General features: G+C 36.9%; 1 pseudogene; it reads right to left on the reverse strand.

The window, feature by feature from the left end:
* Positions 1-10056: 10056 nt before the first annotated feature.
* On the reverse strand, positions 10057-10153 carry LOC121105985 (annotated as a pseudogene).
* Between the last annotated feature and the right edge of the window lie 542 nt (positions 10154-10695).

Genomic DNA, 10695 nt, shown 5'->3' on the forward strand with positions numbered 1-10695 from the left:
CATATATTTATAATTGTCATATCCACTTGTTGGATACATCCTTTAAGAATAATATAGTGCCCTTCTGTGTCTCTAACTATAGTCTTTAGTTTAAAATCCAATCTGTCTGATATGAGAATTGCTACCCCAGCTTTCTTTTGAGGTCCATTGGCGTGAAAGATTAAATTCAATCCCTTTACTTTCAGTCTGGATGTATCTTTAGGCTCAAAATGAGTCTCTTGTAGACAGCAAATGGATGGGTCATTTCTTTTTATCCAATCTGCAACCCTGCGGCATATTATGGGAGCATTTAGGCCATTTACATTGAGACTGATTATTGAGAGATATAATTTTAATGATGCCATGTTGCCAGTAAAGTCTTTGTTTCTATACATTGTGAATTTCTGTTCTGTATCACTCCTGGGGCCTTTTTACTTTTATAGAACCCCCTTAATATCTCCTATAGGGCTGGTTTCATGGTTACGAAATTGGTCAATGACTGGCGATTTTAGAAGGTCTTTACTTCTCCATCCATTCTGAACGACAGCCTTGCTGGATAGAGGATCCTTGGCTGCATGTTCTTCTCTGAAAGAGCTTTAAATCCCCCCCACCCCCCGCCCGCCCAGCCCTTTCTCTCATTCCAGGTCTGTGTAGCCAGGCCTGACGTAATTCTGATACCTTTGCCTTGGTACGTGAGAAATTTCTTTGCCCTGGCCGCTTTCAATACTGTACCCTTGGATCTAATATTTTCATATTGTACTATGACGTGACGTGCTGTAGGTTTGTCGTGGTTGAGCTTGGGAGGGGTCCTCTCTGCCTCTTGAACACAAATGTTTGTTTCCCTCGCTAGATTAGGGAAGTTTTCAGCTACAATTTGTTCAAATATCTCTTCTAGACCTCTGTTTTTCTCCACCCCCTCAGGGATGCCGATGATTCTGACATTGGAACGTTTCATTGAGTCAGTAATCTCCCGTAACCTACATTCCTGAGCATGGATTTTTTTGAGTCCAGATTCTATTTTAGCTTTCTATCATCCTCCAATTCGCTGATACGTCCTTCTGCCTCATTCACCCTGGCCGTCAGAGCCTCTAGTTTTGACTGCATTTGGCTCATAGAATTTTTAATTTCTGCCAAATTCGCTCTCATTTCCGCCCTTAGAGATTTTATATTCTCATTAACATTTCCATAATACTTTTTTCAAGTCTACACATCATCTTGACCACTGTTACTCTGAATTCCATTTCTGATAATTTGGTTATATCCATATCCATTAGTTCTGTGGCAGAGGCCACAGACCCATTGTCTTTTCTTTGCTGGGGGGGACATCTGCTTCTCGTCATTCTGATGAGGAGAGGTTGCGGGGTTGTCCAGAGCCCAAATTATTGACCGGGACCCAGGCCGTGCGCCCTTGTTTTATAGGGATCTTAGGGATGTGGGCTTCTTGATTTTTCAGCCTGCCTTCTGAGGGAGGGGCCTGCCACGCAGATACTCAGGCAACCCTGTTTGGGTAGAGTCTCTGTGTCCTCTGCGAGGGCGGATGGGGATGGGCACGCTGTGAGCCGGAATTTCCAGGCTTTTGTTCTCTGGCAGCTTTCCCTGGCGGTTTGCTGTGCCTCTTCTGAGAGTCAGAGCAGCAGTGGCCGAATCTCAGCCTCTGTTTCAGAACAGAGGGATCGCGGGCCGTTCTCCACTGATGTTCTGGCCACTTTAACTCTGTTACTGTTGGTGCTGCTCAACCCTGCAGTGTCCCGGGATGTGCACCCCACACCCGGCATCCCAGCCCTCACTTCCGTAGCCGGTATGTCTCTGTCCTTTGTGTTTCTAACACCGCCAGCCACTAGCCTCCCCGCATGCTGCAGAGCTCGGTTTCAGTGTGGCTTGCGGGCGCTCCGAAACTCCAGCCCTCAGACTGGTCGTGCGCGTTCTCCGGCTTATAGTCTCAGTCCACTCTCTCTTGGGTGCCGGTCCGCGATTCCGCCCGCTCCCCCGTGCAGGTGGCTACTGCTTCCTGGCGCCCGAATGCGGCGGCTCCCTCCCCCTTCTGTTTATCTTCCAATATCTGTGCGCGGTTTCACGGCTCCCTGCTTCATACCTCAATACTCAGCGCTGGAGATGTTCATTTGTAGAGATCCAGATGTATCTTCCTGCGTCTCAGGCTGATTCTGTGGATGTTCAGGTTGGTCTGGTAACTATTCAGCTCGACTCATGGGACCAGCTGAGAAAAGGGTCCCCTATTCCTCCGCCATCTTAACTCCTCCCCTCTGTATAATTATATTCTATTGTGTGATTATGGTATAATTTATCTGTACATTATTCTCTGAAGAGCATTTGGAAGGTTTCCAGTATCTTGGTATTACAAACAATAGTGCTATGAATATTTTCATACCTGTCTGGGAATAAATGTGGACATTTTTAAAAGATCTGTAACTTGGGATGCCTGGGTGGCTCAGTCGGTTGAGCATCTGCCTAAGGCTCAGGTCATGATCCCAGAGTCCTGGGATGATGTAGGACATCAGACTCCTTGCTCAGTGGGGAGCCTGCTTCTTCCTCTGCCTGCAGCTCTCCCTGCTTGTTCTCTCTCTCTCTCTCTGAGAAATAAATAAATAAAATCTTAAAAAAAAAAATCTATACCTGTTCAGCTTTAAAAGATAATGTCAAATTGTTTCCATTGTGTGTGTATCACTTTTTTTCTCCCAGCAGCAATGCATACTAGATCTTACTGCTTCATATCTTAGCCAATGTTTGGTGCTGCATGCATGGGTTATAGATCCATTTAAGATGCAATGCAACAGAAGAAAAAGGATTTATAGGATTCTATATTCCACACTGCAACTCATTTTTAAGAAACTACCACTTGAAAATGCTATGAAATCTTCCTCCTTATTCAAAATATATATGTCTGTGAAACTAGATTTTCTTAATTAATATATCACAACAGGGACACCTGGGTGGTACAGTCAGTTAAGCAGCCAACTCTTGTTTTTGGCTCAGGTCCTAATCTCAGGGTCGTGAGATCAAACCATGAGTCAGGCTCTGAGCTCAGTGCAGAGTCTGCTTGAGATTCTCTTTCNNCCTCTCCTTCTATCCCTCCTGCTTGTGCTCCCATTCTCTCAAATAAATAAATAAATCTTTAAAAAATACATGACAACAAATTATTATTATTATTTTTTTGAGAAGAGACACAGCGAGAGAGGGAAAGCCAGCAGGGGGAGTGGGAGGGGGAGAAGCAGGCCCCCTGCCAAGCAGGGGGCCTGATGCGGAGCTGGATCCCAGGACCTTGGGATCTTGACCTGAGCCGAAGGCAGACGCTTAACAACTGAGCCACCAGGCGCCCCTGTCACAACAAATCAAACACAGAGGTGGATATGAGAATCCAGCTGTCTTCTATAAGCCAGACATTAAAGAGTATAACACAATGCTATTCTTCTTAGGGAGTTAATTTTGTTTTGAAAATAAAGTTTTTGTCATAAAATATGTAATGGATTTACTTTTTGAAAGATAGTAAAATATTTTAACATCTATTTTCATAAAACTATATATTTATTTATTTTAAAAGATTTATTTATTTATTTATTTATTTATTTATTTATTTATTTATATGAGAGACAGAGCGAGAGATCACACAGGGAGGAGGGAGAAGCAGACTCGCTGCTAAGCAGGGAGCCCAATGTGGGGCTATATCCCAGGACCCTGAGATCATGACCTGAGCCGAACACAGAAGTTAACCAACTAGGCCACCCAGGTGCCCCTATTTATTTATTTTTTGAGAGAAAGACCTCTCCTGAGTGGGAGTGGGGGTGGAGGGGGTTTTGGGGAGTGGGTGGGGGAAGGAGAAGGGGAGAGGGAAAGAGAATGACTCTGGGCTGATCATGAAGCACCATTGATGTGGGGCTTGATCTCACAACCCTGAGATCACAACCTTAGCTGAAATCAAGAACTGGACACCACCCAGGTGCCCCATCATATTTTTAATTTATAGACTATTTTTAAGTTTACAGAAATTCTTAAAAAATAAGTTAATACATATTTTAAACTTTTTACAGTATTAATTTATAATGCACTAAATATCAGTAGATATAAGCCATGAAACAAAGCAATTTTGGGTCTTTGATAATTCTTTGTTTTCTTTTTCTACGATTTTTTTGAGACATAATTTATAAAACTAAAATCTATCAATTTTAGCCATATAATTTTGCCAAATGTGTACTGTTGTATAATCAATACCACAATCATGACACAAAACATTTGCATCACCCCCAGAAATTCCCTCATCACTCTGCAATAATGCCTCCTCCAGCGATCCACCTTGCAAACACTAATCCACTCTGTATCCTATAGTTTTGCCCTTTTTTAGAACTCATATAAATGGAGTCATAGAGTTTGCAGTCTTTGCATCTGGCCCTTTTCACTTAGAATGTTTTTGAAATTCATCCCTGTTGTTGCATCCATCAATAGTTTTTTTTTTTTTATTGCTGAATAATGTTCTATTGTTTAGATATATCATAACTTGATTACAAATATTTCAGATGATGGGTTGTTGAGTTCTTCCTAGTTTTTGGCTGTTAAGATTACGGTTTCCACAAACATTCATGCACACATCTTTGTGTGAAAATATATTTCCCTCTGGGTTAAAAGCCTAACAGTGGAATTTCTGGAACATACGGTAAATGAATGTTTAATATTATAAGAAATTATAATCTTTTCAAAAGTGACTGTACTTTTTGTATTCAAACTAGCAATGTTTGAGAGCTTTGATTTGCACTATATCCTTTTCTAACACTTGATTTTGTTAGTCTTTTTTAATTTTAGCCTTTCTAGTGTATATATTTGAAATTTGTGTTTCTCTGATAATTAAGGGGATTGAGTATCTTTTTATCTGTTTATTTGCCATTTCTATATATTCTCTGGTGAAGTATCTCTTTAAAGCAACAATTTTTATTTGACTCATTAAATTCTTATTGAGTTGTAAAGGTTATTTATATATTTTGGATGTAAGTCCTTCACTGGATATATAGTTTGCAAATGTTTTTCCATCTATGATTTGCTATTTCTTTTTCCTGAGATGTCTTTGGAGAACACCAGTTTTAAATTTTGATGAAATCTAATTTACTTTTTTGTATCCTACTTAAGAAATATTTGCTCACCCAAAGCCACTTAGATTTGTTCCAATGTCCTCCTCTTCAAGAAGTTGTGTTGTTTTTCTTGCCCCTTTGTGGTCTTTACTCTATTTGTGAGTTAAATTTTTAACCCCATGGGATAAGGGTTAGTATTTATATTTTTGCATATTGGATATCCAATTACTTCATCACTATTTTTCTCAAAGACAATTCTNNNCCCTATTCAATTGCCTTAGCACCTTTGTTGAAAATCAATGTGTGTGTACATACACACATACACATCACACACATATGGATTCTTTCGTCCGTTCCATTGATCTAAATGTTTTCTTTACATCAAACACATTGTCTTGATTACTGTAGTTTTGTAGTAAATCTTAAAATCATATAATGTAAATTTTCCAACTTTGTTGTTGTTTTTCACAATTATTTGGTCCATTTTAGATCTATTGTATTTACATACAAAGTCTTAGTTGTGAATGTCTACAAAAAAAGTGATTTTAATTGGGAGTTGATGAATATACAGTTAACTCTGGAAAAGACTATCACCTTAACAATACTGAGTCTTTGATCTATTTTTTTTATATCCCCATCTATTTATGCCTTTAAAATTTCTCTCAGAAATATTTTTTGTATATTTTATTGAACAAGTGTGGCACAAATTTTGTTATTTATCCCTTTAAAAGTTTTCCATTTTAATATTATTTATATGGCCCTTTTTTTAAAAATTACCATCTCTAAATTGTTGATAGAATATAGAAATACAATGGATTTTATACATTGAACCTGTATCTTATTAAACTGCTAACTACATTCATTGATGTATGGAATATTTTGGTGTAGAACAATAATGAAAAGCCTTAGAGTTATAAGGTTATATCACTATGAGATTTAAGCTAACTTTAAAATATCTGGAGAAATCTAGATGTTACCTTGGCTACATTATCTCACTTGATATTTCAGCTGTAATACATTTTACTTGCTCAATATTAAACTCAGTGCAAGAATCACACAGTAGTTAGCTCAGTGAAAGACCACATGGTGTGTTGTGAAATGCATGCTCCTGCTTCAGGATAGTAACAAAAACGTTTTATTGTAGCGAGTTCAGAATAATAGATTCAGAGGCCACTTTAAGATTCTCTTTAAGCAGGGCAGGGTGGAATCAATGGCTTCACAGATGCAGACATTGATGTAAATATCAAGATTTAAAGGCCACCACACAGTGCAGGTAAAAATTTAAATTAATGTCTGTCTAATTCATTTACTTAATGACAAATCACTTAGTAAAGTGTGCAAATTTCCATGTAGCAAGTAAGAATATAAGACATTTCTTTCTGAACAGGATGTAAAATATTCTAAAACATTATATGCCAGATTTTGTGGGAATACAAACCAAGACTTTTCTACAATAAAAAATCAAATCCTTTTAAGTTAGTTTTAGTTGAAGCCTAAAATATACTGCTACTCCTCATTTCCTTTGCTAGTTCACATAGTTGGTACTACTGAATAAACTGTAGGTGACTCCATCAAAACACTAATTATTGGTTGCCATGTAGTTTGAGACTATCATTTTTGTTGAAACACTGGAGTTCTTTGTATTTAATGGATCCGGATCCAGACAATGGGAGAGCTCTATTATCCTAATATTATTTTAGGAACTCCATTGAGTACCTGCTTCACTTTAGGCACTTTCACATCTGTGATGTCATTTTCATCCTCATAATAAACCTATGTGCTAAAATTATTAAAATTATTAAAACCCAGTCTTAGAGGCTGGCTCCTTTCACTTAACATGTTGCATTTGAAATTCAACGAGGTTGTTGGTATAACATTAGCGCATCCCTTGTTATTGCTGAGTTGTACTCCCATCAGTGGGTGTTTATTCATTCCTAAGCTGAAGTACTATCCTATAACCATTCACACAAACTTTTGTGTGAAGAAATTTTTCTTTTCGCTTCAGTAGACACCTACAAATGGAATTTCCGGGTCATCTTTAAGTATATGTTTAACTTCACAAGACACTGAAAAACTGTTGCTCAAACTTTGTATTCACTTTGCATTCCCATCAATGATACTGAAGCAACAGAAAGAAAAATCAAGGAATCAATCCCATTTACAACTGCACCAAAAAACATTAAGATACCCAGGAATAAACCTAACCAAAAGATGTGTACTCTGAAAACTATAAAACACTGATGAAAGGAATTGAAGATGATATTTAAAAAAATGGAAAAACATTCCATGCCCATGGATTGGAAGAACAAATATTGATAAAATGTCTTTACTATCCAAAGCAATCTATGCATTTATAAATCCTACCAAAATACCAACATTTTTCCAGAGCTAGAACATATAATCCTAAAATCTGTATATTACCACAAAAGAGCATGATTAGCCAAAGCAATCTTGAAAAAGAAAAGCAGAGCTGGAGGCATCACAATTCTGGACTTCAGGCTACATTACAAAGCTGTAGTGATCAAGACAGTATGGTACTGGCACAAAAACAGACACATAGATCAGTGGAATAGAACAGAAAACCCAGAAATGAGCCCATGACAATATGTTCAATTAATCATCCACAAAGCAGGAAAGAATATCCAATGGAAAAAAGACAGTCTCTTCAACAAATGGTATTGGGAAAACTGGACAGCAAGCAACATGCAGAGGAATGAAACTGGACCAGTTTCTTATACCACACACAAATATCAATTTGAAATGGATTAAAGACCTAAATGTGAGACAGAAAACCATAAAAGTCCTTAAAGGAGAACATAGGAAGTGCCCTCTTTGACACTGGCTGTATCAACTTCTTCCTAGGTAATATCTCCCATCAATGATGTATGTGAGTTCTAGTTATTCCATACCTTTGCCAGCACTTGGTACGGTCACTTTATTTTTAAGGCCATTTTGAAAGGTCTGTATTAGTATCTCATGGTTTTAATTACTTATAATAAAATTCTATTGTTAGAAAGTCTAATTGGCCTCCTGAAAGAGGGGATGCAGGCTATCCCATACATGAAAATCCTACATTGAAATCCTTCATTTTCATTTTGAAAAGTTAGATGCTATGCTAATCGGTAATCAAATAACATGATTAAGTTTTTATCCCATCTCTCTTTTTTCCCACTGCTATGCGTTGGCCATACACAAAATGGTTGTAATACTGAGGGAAGCAGAAAAACAGTAGGGTTTTCATAATAAACAACTTATATAGTTGGATTTTGAGTATTTGGTAAATTGTCAAATAGGTTGTAGATTTTCTTTATGTAAATATAACTTATTCATATAAAAATATTTTCCCCTGACAATAAGGGAACAGACTTAAGGAACCGATCTTGGAAAAGCCTTCATAGATAGACACATAAAAGAACACCCATAAAAAGTTTCTAGTTTTATGGACTTTAAAAAGGAGAACATTTCGGTGGCTCAGTCGGTTAAGCATCTGCCTTCAGCTCAAGTCATGATCCCAGCTCAGGTCATTTGTCCCACATCGGGCTCCCTGCTCCCAGCTACTCCCTCTGCCTGCTGTACCCCCTGCTTGTGCTCTCTCTCTCTTTCTCTAATAAATAAATAAAATTAAAAAAAAAATAAAAAGGAACTAATATAACAAAATAAAAATTATAAAAAAATAAATGAAAAGGAGAACATCTTATGTACATTAAATAACACTGATTTCTACTATATGGTAATGAATTATCAAAATGTATCGATACGTAAAAGGCTTGTACAACCTGAGAGAATCTTAATGAAAGCATAGATCATTATAAACCCTCCAGAAGAGAATACAAAGAGCAAAATACTTTCAAATAATCTTATAAGGAATTTCTCTAGGATCCATGGGTTAAAGTTTTATAGAAAATGCAGGACAAATGCTATCAGCCACCTATTGAATTTTTAGTTTTGCATTCGTTTTAGAGAGAATACCTATCAATAATATAAGCACAACCTAAATCACTATGCTTAAGTAATACATTTAAAAAATAAGTGTATATAAATTGTATTTAAGTTGACCATTATTTGAAATATTTATGTATGGAATGACATACAAAGTTACCAGAACAAAAGAGATAAAAAGATGGGGGGTCAGGGGGCGCCTGGGTGGCACAGCGGTTAGGCATCTGCCTTCAGCTCAGGGCGTGATCCCGGCGTTGTGGGATCGAGCCCCACATCGGGCTCCTCTGCTGGGAGCCTGCTTCTTCCTCTCCCACTCCCCCTGCTTGTGTTCCCTCTCTCGCTGGCTGTCTCTATCTCTGTCGAATAAATAAATAAAATCTTTAAAAAAAAAAAAAGATGGGGGTCAGATTTTAAATAAGTGTTTAGTTAAAACTTTAATTTATTAAGAAAATTTATACAAGAACAATTTTGTCAGAATTGAGTGAAATATGAACACTCATGCTCATAACAAAAAACTACCCAGGTGATTTAAGACAAAGTGTCATTCCTTCTGTTTTAGAAAGTGCTAGGGTATGTACCTATGGGCACTTTTGTTTTGAGTTGATGGCTTAAAGGGTTGTCTGAAATTTTCTTAAAAGAGTTAGTTATACGAGTGCAGTCATAATTTGTACACTCAAGTCTATCCCAATTAATGCAATTATCAAGGGAGTGGTAGAGGGGAGGTGGTTTATCCTAGTATGGGAGAAGGTACTGGTACAAGGAGGCAGGTATTCTGACTTGCTCTTGTACTTAAGAGTTTTGTCAAATTGTGTGAATCAGCTAATTTTTCTGGACCTCAGTTTCTTTTATAATATTGCAGAGGGAGTAGACTACATCCATGCTTCTCCAGTATCAGTTATTCACGTATCACTTGCAAGATTTTTATCCTGTCTGTGTGACATTTTTGCTACTATTTAGTATTATTTTAAGTCAACTCAGTTTCCAAAACTTATATTCTAACCCAAATAATAGTGGCTATGACATCACATGTATAAAAATTGACTTTTTCCTTTTTTTTTTCTTTTTTTAAAATATGGAATGCTTCATGAATTTGCATGTCATCCTTGTGCAGGATCTTCTCTGTATTGTTCCTTTTTTAGTATGGGTGCTGCTAATGCAAGCACTTGACTCTTTTATCTAATTTTTATTAACATAAACACATTTTGCTTACATAAAACATGTTTGCCTACAAACAACTAAAATAATCTTCCATATCACTGGTGGTACAGAACCAGATTTGTTTTCAACACTAGTATCTTTCCAAATTATGTTAAAACCTAACTGATATTGTTAAATATTCAGGATATAATTATGTAATCTATTATTTCAAGGAACGTTATTTTTCATGCACTCAAAGTAAAAGTCAAAATAGAAAATTTAATTTTATATAGCTTTTTCATTTTTTATGCTCACATAAAATGATACATGTGTAATACAACTTACTATGTTTTTGCAACTTAAAAAGATGCATAGGTGAGTAGAGAATTTTCTGAACTAAAGATGGATGGTTTTATAGTGTAATGTTATATTGGTATTTCATATTATTAAGGCAAAACTAATCTTTAACACATTCTTGGAGAACTAGGGAATCCTAGTTTTGTTGAATTGTACTGATCAAAGATGCTCCATATGTTATATCAGAATTCAAAATCATCATTACCTTTAT

The sequence above is a fragment of the Ursus maritimus genome, unplaced genomic scaffold (assembly GCF_017311325.1).
Source record: "Ursus maritimus isolate PB19 unplaced genomic scaffold, ASM1731132v1 scaffold_3, whole genome shotgun sequence".
In the NCBI taxonomy this organism is placed as follows: domain Eukaryota; kingdom Metazoa; phylum Chordata; class Mammalia; order Carnivora; family Ursidae; genus Ursus; species Ursus maritimus.